This window comes from Gopherus flavomarginatus, chromosome 5, assembly GCF_025201925.1.
Source record: "Gopherus flavomarginatus isolate rGopFla2 chromosome 5, rGopFla2.mat.asm, whole genome shotgun sequence".
Classification (NCBI taxonomy): domain Eukaryota; kingdom Metazoa; phylum Chordata; order Testudines; family Testudinidae; genus Gopherus; species Gopherus flavomarginatus.
In genome coordinates this window covers 107,071,957-107,081,858 of record NC_066621.1, presented here as the reverse complement: position 1 = coordinate 107,081,858, position 9,902 = coordinate 107,071,957, and positions in this window count along the sequence as shown.

Sequence of the window (9,902 nt, the reverse complement as noted above, 5' to 3'; positions counted from 1 at the left end):
GTGAACCGAGGCAGGAATGATGTTACTTAGGCTTTTATTTTTGTCTCCCACAAAGCAATTCTTCTGTGTTTGACCCACCCATATAATGTCTCAATTTCATATTAGAATCTGTCACATTAGTTGATGGAATGTGATTGATTTCATGTCAGACTAATGAAGTATAAACTTTTATTCCTTTCTTATTCATTAGCTTATGTAAACTCCTGCCAAAGACCACTATAGCCTTTCCTTTGATAACTTGCTGAACTAAAAGGTCTCATGATGCAATTTTCCTCCCAAGGGATGATTTCACTTCTTCATATTACAGTTCATTATCTCTTCAATTACATTACCCTCCTGGTATATGTTTGCAGTACCTAAGTTTGATATATTGTAAGCATTTAATTCTAAGTAGCATTTTGCTGTGAAATAATCAACGAGCCTCCATAACTAAAATACAATTCAGAATTTACAGGGAAAATACCTCTTTATATAAGGGAATCTATGGTGTTAATTTTTAACATTATACATTTCTTGATTTATGAGCAAACTTCTCAAAGGTTTATTTTGACAGTATGCATCATTTAGTGTGACAGAAGCTAATTTCCTTGCAGTTCTAAACTTCTTCCTACAATAAATCTGTGCTAATAAGAAGAAATAAATGTCTTTTGTAGATTAAACATTCTTTGAGAATAATCGGATGACTACATAGGTTTGTATCAATTCTGCTCAGGAAGCAAAGACATATCCTAGTTCAGTGAGGAGTAGTGGTTTATCTGCTTAATTTGGATTTGTTAAATTAGGGTCTTTAAATATTTTTCTTTGAAAACAAGCTAATTGAAGACCTAGATTTTCAAAAATGACTGGTGATTGTGGATGCACAGCTTGAGATAGCTTAAAGGGGCCTGATTTTCAGTAGGCGGATGGTCAGTGCTTTCCAGTAAAAGGGCCTTGTAAGATGTCCCAAGTTGTGTAGTCAAAATCACTAGTCACTTTTGAAAATATTGGCCTAAATGTTATGTAAATTACCAATATAATACAATCCAGGTGATGCATAGGAACTGATGCTTCAGTTCTCCTGTATACCTTAACGTGGTGTTTAACTACAGTTGGGATATTGGGGCAGAGGTTCTTGGTGAATTTTCCATATACAAGTTTGTTTTAACTTTTTATCCTGCACAAAGAACACATTCCTCCCCTTCTTACCCTTCAGAACTCCCTTTAGCATAAGGGCTAGAAAGTACCAACTCACAAAAAGTGGCACTACTGTTTGGCTGGAAAATGATTCAGTTTTTTGATTTGATCTAATCAGGCTAACTTCTACAACTGTATGGATAGGTTATGACTCTAATGAACAATGTAGGATTTAGGTCAAAATCCTCAAGATATCACATTTTTGCCTAAAATCTATATAAGATTCTTCTATGACCCTGATCCCCACAGTATCTGAGTGTCTCACAGTCTTTACTCTATTTATAATCACAACATCTGTGTGAGGTAGGCAAGTCCTATCAGTTGATACTAGGGACATTAGGGATCTGAAGCACAGAGGACCAAATGCAGATAGGTACTTTAAAAAAATTCTTGGTAGCATATATCTGCATCTTTAGGCATCTGAATAACTTAAAAAGTCTGGGCCTGAGTGACTTTCATGGACCAGATGAAATCATCACTCTGACCTCCTACATAATACTCAAAATAACATATCTCCAAGGTAGCACATATTGTCCATGGTGGAGGGAAATTGAATGCAGGTTTGCCACAGCCCATACTAGTGTGCTAAACACTGGACCATTCTTCCTTTAAATGAGTGCAATTGCTAAGTTACGCATTAAACTACCAAATGGTTAATTATGCACACATGAAGTCAAGGGGACAGGTCAATTGCCTAATGTTACACACCTGTGGAAATGGTTGCCGGATTGGGACCTTAACAGCAATTTTAAGAAAGGCCTTTGTGGCACCACTGATTTCTCCAGCTAGTAAGAACAGCTGGATGGCCTGGAGCTAAGTGGGGAGATGTGCTGCAGGAGTGTTGATTGGAATTGTTGTGGTGGCCATTAGAGGTAATCTTGGGGAACTTTAATAGCTAGAAGGTAAGGTGGAGAGGAATGGTGGATGCTGAGGTGTAGAAAGAAAGTAAGGGGTCAGTACTTGCATTCTGCTGAGGGTATATATAAAAAGTAGGCAGGGTGGGCTAGAGCTTTGAGGGACAAGAAAGTAGGGTAAATGAGGCCACACGGTACAGCAGAGATAATCCACATAAGGACTAGAGAATGAATTTGAGGCTGGAGTGTTGGTTGTGGTAGAGTAAAGTAGATTAAGGGAATGGCTACACTTGCAGATGTAGAGTGCTTTGAGTTCAACCAGCCTTCACAGAGCAGTAGGGAAAGCACTGTAGTAAGTCCACGCTGCCAGCGCACTGGTGTGGCCACATTAGCAGCTCTTGCAATGGCCACAGAGAGCAGTGCGTTGTAGTAGTTATCCCAGCATGCAAGTGGCTGCAACGTGCTTTTCAAATTGGGGAGGGTGGAGTATGACAGGGACTGTGTTGTGTGTATGTGGCGGGGAGAGAGAGGGTGGGTTTTTGGGGGGCTGAGAGCATGTCAGCATGCTGTCTTGTAAGTTCAGACAGCAGCAGACCTCCCCCTGCGTCTCTCTCTCACACACAGCATTCCACAGTAATGGTTGTTTTATCTCAGAGCAGATAAGCAGCCGGCTGTTAGAAACAGCACTTTCAAAGGGCATATCCAAAACAGTGACAAGAGTGGCTACTTAACTTAAGGGGATTGTGGGACGTTTCCGGAGGCTGATCAGAGCGTAGTAATGCAACACCTTGTTCACGCTGGTGGTGGGGCTCTCCACCGGGGGTGTGTCAAGCGTTAATCTTCTCGCCAAGGTGGAGTACCAGGATCACTGTAGCTGTGAAGTCAGAGCGCTCTATGTGCCTTGCCAGCGTGGACGGGTAGTGAGCTAGTGTGCCCGGGGCTCCTTTAATGCACTGTAACTAGCAAGTGTAGCCATGCCCTAAAACTCTGATGATAATGGGAGAGAATTACTAGTGGCAGCAATTTACTGCCCAGGCATGGGTTAAGAGCAGTAGTAGTAATTGCTAACCTTTGATGATAAGAAGAGAGAGGATCAGTCAGCAGAGTGTGTATGTAAAGTGAAAACAAACCCAAAGCACTTATGATATAGGAAATAGAAATCACTTTTAATCAGAGAAATGTACTGCTCCTAACAAATGTACTAACATTCACATTTTAATAGATTGATTTAGCTTGTACTTCTAGGTGTCAGAGTTATCGTTACAACTATTATTTATGTGTACTATTGTAGGCCAGACCAAGACTGGGTCCCCATTTTTGCTAGGTACGGACACAAATCCATGAAAAGGCAGTTGCCATCATGACAAATTGATAGTCTAAATAGTTAAGATAGCTAATGGCGGGTGGGGGAGGGGAAACAGAGAAATAATTTCTCCAAGGTCACAGAGCCGGTCAGCATTCCATTGCTTAAGGCAATGGGAGTGTACCAGTGCAAAAGCAGTGATATTAGAGTCAGGCACACAGAATCAGTTCTTCTGTATTAGAAACTTAAGGAACAGTAGGAACCCAGTTCCCAGAGCTGTGCATGTACATGATAATGTCACTGTGATGGGTGTATAATATGTGCGCAGCAAGTATCAGGCTGTACAAACTGCTCAGCTTGCATACAAATTAGCCCCCCCAAAACAGCTGCAAAATGGAAGCCACAAGTTTGATTTCAAAGCCAATTTCAATTTTAGATTTCTACAGTAGTGCTGAAGAGCAACTTAAAATGTCTTTAAAGTGACACTGTCTCTTTAAATGTTTGTGGGGTTTAACAATTTATCAGCTTTTTAACAAACAATTACAGGTCAAATCCAAGAGAGCAAGCAATCAAGGAAGAGCTTCTAGAGCACATTCTTTCTGTAGTCACAACATTAGCACTCTGAGTTACTGTTGCACAGGAAACTTTGTTAGTGCGTTTTAAAATGTGAAAGCATATAATTTAACCCATTGACATGTGCTCTGCTATTGCCCTGTTGAAAGTCACTGTCAAAAGGTAATAGGTATATTTCAATATACAAACATCAGAGGAATGATTTGCTAATTATAGTATCCATGAAAAAGCTCTCGGAACTGCTGCCACTCTCACAGCGTTTTAAAATAAATGGAAAGCTTAAGTATTTCACTGACTGATCATATGCATGACTCCAAGATTGAGGTCAAACATTCATCACTGCATTAAAACTACCATTCCTTAATGGTGTGGCTACAGAAGATGATCATCAAAATAGCCACCACCTCAAATTTGACATGGAAGCCTGCTACGTTACAGGCTCTTCTTACAGTGACCAACCAACTCATGGTTTTTCAAGTCAGTGAGGAGATGGCATACGCCAATCTCCTTTAGTTTGAAACTCATCCCTGTTTAGAGCTGCACAGGCATGGATTAAGAAATAAGGCATATTACACAAGTTAAGTAGGAGAGGGGATAGGCAATACTGCAGGGTTGTTGTGGCACTCACTGAGCAAGTGGAAAGACAGCCAGAGGGCAGCCATCAGAACTTCAGCAAAAGGTGACCCTTTCCTTTACCCAGTCCCCAAAATCATGGTCATCCCCTACATTCCTTTTCTCTCCACAGCTCTCAGAACAGGGCTTGCTCATTGTATGAGCATCCCTTTTTTAGTTTGTGCCTTCTCTCATATTGCCTCTTACACCTGAAGCAGTCTTCCTGACCTCCTTCTCCACGCATTCTGCCTGTCTCCTTTCATATTCCTCTGCAACACACCTCTCCAGAAAATCCTGCCTCTCTTTTTCACAATATTAGTGACCCCATGCTCTCTATCTTGCAAAGTTGTCGTATGTCTCCTTCTGTGTTTATCTTGTCTTGTCTCATTTGGTGACATAAGTTCTATGGGGCTAGGACTGTATCTCATCTGTGTTCTGTGAAGTGCCATGTAAATGTACGGTGCTATAAAAAGGTACTGCTTAGGCTAGCTTATGAGAACTGATGGTGTTACAGCACATGGTGGGATGGCTGCAGTTTTACTGATTCCTAACTTACCTTGTGAAACTGAATATATGACCTGGGTGTTCAAAAGTTTAACAGGCAGATCAACCGCTTAAATTTATTACAATGGTTACTATCAGATCACTGTAAATTGGAGGTATGCAGACTATTTAAATAGAAATATTTTATCTGGCAAATCTTTAATTAGTAGTAGAAGGATTTCAGGGTCTGTAAATCTAAGAGGTCATCTTGTTTATGAAAATGACACTTCTAGTGCATGCAAGGACTAATAAAGCCCAACAAATACATATTTATATACATTTTCTCACTTTTGAACTATGCATTTGATTTTTACCATCCAGTTTTACCAGTACATTTATAATTGATAGGAAAAGTTTGATTATTTCCTTGTGGTATCATATACTGTAAAATAATTGAGCCTAGAGGTACACAGAGAAGCTACATTCTTCCTAATTGGTTTCATCTGAACTTTTTACAATCCACTCTGAGAAAAATTTAATTGATAATTAACAGCACTTCAGATCATTTACTCATGGGATTTTAAAAAATACATGAAAAGCTGGCAACTCATTGCCTGAATTAAAAAAAGTGTATACAATTAAATATAAAGAAAATCTTGATTGCCTAAATCAAAGTCTGCTATGTTGCACAGATGTATGAAATCTGTTACATAAAAACTTCTTTTAATGTCCAAATTAGATTTTAAGTAGCAAATACATCAACTCTCGGTGCTGCATGACATGTTTCACCCTGTCGGAAAGCAGAGGGGAGTGACGCAGCACACCATGACAAGTGAGAATCATTGCCTCCCCTGAGTTATGGGTGCCAGCTGCACACTTCTGGAGTTAGACACAAATTATCACAGGCCTTACATCTTTCAGACCACACAGTCACTGATGGAGCATCCTCTTTTTGATGCTTGTAAAAACCATTGACATCTAGGGCAAGGAATGAATTCCTAGTGTTCCACGTTTGCTGTGTAGCTGATTTACCAAGATACTTGCACTTATGGAGTTTGGATGTTACAAAAGCAATCTGCCCTCCTATTGTACTGTTTGTCCAAGGATCTCAAAGCACTTGAAAATATTCAGTCTCAATGTATCCCTGTGAGGCTAGTAATATAATCCTCCAATTTACCATTGGGTAAACTGAGACTCAGAGGGGCTAAATGATTTGCTGCAGATCACACAATGTACCTGGGATGGGGAGTAGAACCTAGGAGTCTTCCTCTTAGTTCACCTTTCCACCTGATAGATCACATTACTTCTCTGAGTGTGGTAGCCAATATACAACCAGAAGCCCCTCATATAATTATTTGATTGTAATTATGTACTGGAAAAGCAACTTTAAAAAACTCTGAGTGTCATGTAAGGTGTCTACAGGAAGACAGAGGCATTTTTATCTGTTCACACTCTGCCTTTTAGGAGGCATTTTTCAATAAGCAAACACACCCCAACTGCCAGTATACAATCTCCATGGGCAGAAGGATGGTGAAGGGAGGTGATAGCTTACAGACAACACCCAGAATAGCATTCAAACATTGATGCAGCAAAATAATAAACAAGGTTGAGAGCTATCGAGCAAATTTGACTCCAATCAGAATAGAGAGAGTTCAGCATAGGAGTGGGCCTAGAGATGCAGAGAAATTTGAACAGCACTGGCCCCCAAAAAGCAAAAAAACTTAAGTCTGTGTGGAGACAAAGCAGGGAGTCTTCCCCCTACTTCCCTTACTTTTATGAAAGAAAGTACTACGCCCTATCTACGATTGTGTATTTGCGCATACTGTTCAGTGAATCAGTCCCTTCTGTGACTTTCCTATGTGCCTCCTTTTAGCTCTGTGGCAGTATAGGCAGTCCCTTCTAGGCTAGGCAGGGAGTCCCATCTTCTGAAAACATTAAACCTGAATAAATATGCTCCTTTTGTTAGTCATCTTTGGAGCTTTTGCCTGCCTGTTTCCCTGCTGACAACACTCTATGACAAGTTCAAATACATGAACGAACACTGTGAAATAACTGGAGGACCCTTTCTCTCACCTCCCGTCCCCAAAATTATATCTTAATTCTATTTTAATTCATCTGGGGAAATGTGTGTCATAAAACTCATTTATAACAATGGAACACTGAATAGAGGAATAAGCCAGCAAAAGAAATGCATGGAACACCAATAAATGTAAATCTCATCTGTACCCTGGAAGCCAGTTACAGAATATGAGCTGTTGCAAGAAGAAAATCCAATAATATTACAACTGAATGAGGTTTTTGTGTGAAATCCACAAAGGGATTTTGGTGTTGCAGTGCTGATTGTCATGGCACCTAACTTTTAGACACCTAGGAAAATCACAGGAATAACAACTGCTACCCACAACGCTGAGTTAGGTGCCTAGGCTCCCTACACAATAAAGAGGTAGTGTGAGGCACCTTAGAATTTGATTCCCAAAGACCAACATGCAAGGCGGCTCCCTGCCTAATTTAGCCAATGGGCGATGCTGATGTGCTAAGCCCTGCCTCTTTCTCTGAGATAGGTGACTAGCTTTGCTAGTGACCCATGAATGGGAGCCCCTCTCCTGGTGTAGGGGACTATGTAGTTTCTTGCAGGAATGAGTTAGGCTCCACACAAAAGTCAGAGGAGGAGGAAGTGGTGGTGCTCACCTTACAACTTTCATCCTAATGCTTAGAGCACTCAGCTGGGAAACACAGGTTTAATCCCCCTCCCTGGCAGAGAGGGAGAAAGGATTTGAATAGGAGTCTTCTACTCATCAGGAGAATGCTCTACCCACTAAGCTATGGAATATTCTGATGGGGAAGGGTCCCTCATTCTTTCCTGTTGACTTAGTTGTACTCTGGATAAATAAATAAACGTTATTGGCCACAGAGAGACAATGGGAATGACAGTAGTCCAGTGGTGAGAGCACCGATGTAGAGGAGGCAACAGACCCTGGGTCCAGTCCCACTGCTTTTCTTCATTTAGCCAGAGCGTACAGCTTCAGTAGGAGAGGCTGAGGGACTTCGTCCCCACATACACATCAGACTATCCCATAGCTCAGTAATTAGAACAATTCTTGTAAGATGCCCCTGTTCAAATCCTTCTCCTGCCAGGGAGTGGGGAATTGAACCTGGGTCTCCTACATCCCAGATGAGTGCTCTAACCACTTGGAAAAAGTCATAAGGTGGGCATTGGCCTCCTCTAGCCAGGTTTTGAATAGGGTCTGATCAGATAGGCATGTTCAGAGGGCACATCCCCTTCAGGCCCTTTGAGCAAGTTAGTGGCTGAACGTCTGTCTTCACAAACCAAGGAAATTGCTCTGGGAGTTAGGTATCCAGATACCGAAAGAGAGACAGCAGTGCTCCTGCCCAGAGGCAAAAACTTACTTACCTAGGGAATTTTTACTTTGAAAAACTTAGGTGTCAAGTGAGTTTAGATGCCTACAGGGTTTTTGGAAGTTTTATGGATTGCACTGGGGGATTTAGGCACCTATTTAACTTCATGGATTCCATCCTTTGAGCCCAGTCCAGCACCCACATCACATATAGAACTCACACTGACCTTATGGCTGTTAGACTTATCCTAAGCTCATTGAAGTCAATGTGAGTCTTTCCATCAGATCAAAGGGTTCTTGATCAGGCTGCTATTGAGCAAAGAGAATGAGTTTATGTGTAAATCAAAGTTTAGGAACTTTTACAGCCCTGCTCCAGATAGTGAAACCTTCAGGAATTACAACAGGAGAACCCATGTTTGATCACATGATTGTATTACTGAATATTCAAAGAAAGCATTTTCAGAGCCTCCATTATGCTATTATTTTTTATTAGGGTTGGCCTCAAGTGCAAGTTGAGTCAGGAATTAAAAAAACATGTACATGGGAATGCTTGTTCCTTCTAAATTAATATAATTTACTCATTACCATCTTCCACTGCAGTCTGAATGTTGGCACAAGGGAACCACGCTTTATTAGTATTAATTTAAGGCAATATATTATTTTAAAATCAGATTGGGTGGTTTTGCTTGTGTGCATTTTCTACCTGTCCTCCAGAAAAATAATGTGATGGAGGGAAATGCAAGAGTGGCCTCTTGTTTGTTTTATTTATTGACTTTCCTAACTGGACCAACATAAACTATTCTATAACCATCAGAAATCAAATAGAAAGCTGACCTTTTTGAAGGAGCCAAAGGGATTCAGGTACTCAATTCAATGGGGTTTGGGTACCTAACTTACAAGCTCCCAGTTTCTCTCTCATATGATGTTTCTCTCTCTCTCGGTCCCTATTATATACACATATGAAAGAAAGACTCCCTATAGTTTGAAACCAGGATTATGGATTGATGCAGTTGTTTGTATCCCTCAGCTAGCCGATTAGGTGATAAATATTTAGCAGAGTAACACAATGTATGAGATGACCAAATCTTTTTAAAGAAAAGGAAATAACATTCTGCCTGATTATAGACATTGTAGCTGAGCAAGGATGAGGGATGTTGTAAATCCATTAGTGAAGCGCCACTTGCCTTCATTTCTGTTTAATATTTCTAAAAGCTATAAAATTGTATTATGTTAATGCAATATACAGGCCAAGTGATAAAGGCAGCTAATGTGATTACCACTTGCCGTGCTATAAACCTTTCAGTAAAGCTGCAGATAAATCGGTGTGCAACTGTTTCTCATGATGATGGTGTTACATTGAGCAGATCACATGTTGCAGGCATCGTTTAGTTGATGGAACTTGCCTAAGTGTCAAAAGGGTGACTTTGGTGCCAGGATAAAGTACTTTAGATCAATTTAAAGAATCCCTCCTATTACTATATTAATATTGTAAGCCAAGCCTATGAGAACCATTTGCTCATCTTTCTGTCTGAAAGAAGTAGGAATATT